This window comes from Echinops telfairi, unplaced genomic scaffold (assembly GCF_000313985.2).
Source record: "Echinops telfairi isolate 266 unplaced genomic scaffold, ASM31398v2 ScPeMD7_9;HRSCAF=40, whole genome shotgun sequence".
Classification (NCBI taxonomy): Eukaryota; Metazoa; Chordata; class Mammalia; order Afrosoricida; family Tenrecidae; genus Echinops; species Echinops telfairi.
The window spans coordinates 20,705,823-20,706,873 of record NW_022103906.1 but is presented as its reverse complement, the minus strand read 5'-3'; the positions used below and the strand labels follow the sequence as shown (position 1 = coordinate 20,706,873).

The 1,051-nt window shown below is 36.1% G+C and overlaps 1 non-coding gene across 1 annotated transcript; it reads left to right on the top strand.

Moving 5' to 3' along the window:
• The first annotated feature begins 625 nt into the window (after positions 1 to 625).
• LOC115868345 lies at positions 626 to 732 on the top strand. The gene has a single exon (XR_004045526.1). It is a non-coding gene; the product is annotated as a U6 spliceosomal RNA (small nuclear RNA).
• Positions 733 to 1,051: the final 319 nt, after the last annotated feature.

Sequence of the window (1,051 nt, the reverse complement as noted above, 5' to 3'; positions counted from 1 at the left end):
AGAAAATGGATCAGGCAATTGCAGCAGTAGGCAAGATCTAGTCGACAGGTTGCAAGTGTGGGGTCAGATGTTAGGCCGGAGCCTTCTCCTGGCTTTCGTAACTTCAGAGTTTGACAAACACAGACTTGGCCCATCTCAAGAAAAGAAACCAAGAGCAATATCCTGGTAACCCATCCAGATATGTGATTCTCTCTCTCTCCTTCTTTTACAATAACATGACATCTCTAATCTCTCCTCCAAATATCATGGAATGTGGTTAGAAAATACAAAGCAGGGACATGGTCAAAGGCGATGTGAATAATTACATTTGGGTCCAAGAGAACCCTAAACTATTGCTAAGAGAATGTGTCTTACATTTACATCTCTAAAAAGACATAATATAATTGCTTCGATTAGGTTGTTTTTTACAGAACCACATCCCCTTGAAGATAAAATGTTATGTTTCACTGACTAAGGGGTAAATAATCAATAGGTTTTGTAATGTACAACAAAAGTAATGTTTTCTGCTTTCTTTACTCATGTAAAGGAAATCTTAAAAATTAGTACAAAATGGAGAAATAGGAGAAGTTTCCTTGTTTCCAATTATCACTTTATTTCTTAACTATTTCCAGCCCACTTTAAAAAAATGCTCACTTTGGCAGCACATATACTAAAATTGGAACAATACAAAGAATATTTGTATGGTGCATGCAAAATGATGAAGTGCAAATTTGTGAAATGTTCCATACTTTTCAAGAGAGACAATCGAACCAGAAGGCATAACCATAATAAATATGTACTTACCCAACAAAAGACCCTCTAAATTAATCAAGCATTTATAGAACTGAAGAGAGAAATAGGCAAATCAACAAAAATCATAGGGCTCTTCGATACACCACTCTCACTAGATATTGGTGATGCAGCTGTGTAAAACCTGAAAAGTCTCTTCTCTTTGGGGCTTACATACTAGGCAAAATATTGAACAATATAGAAAGCATCAAAAGAAGGTGGAAAGAATACAGAGTCACTGTACCACAAAGAACTAGTCAGCTTTCAACCACTTCAAGAGGTA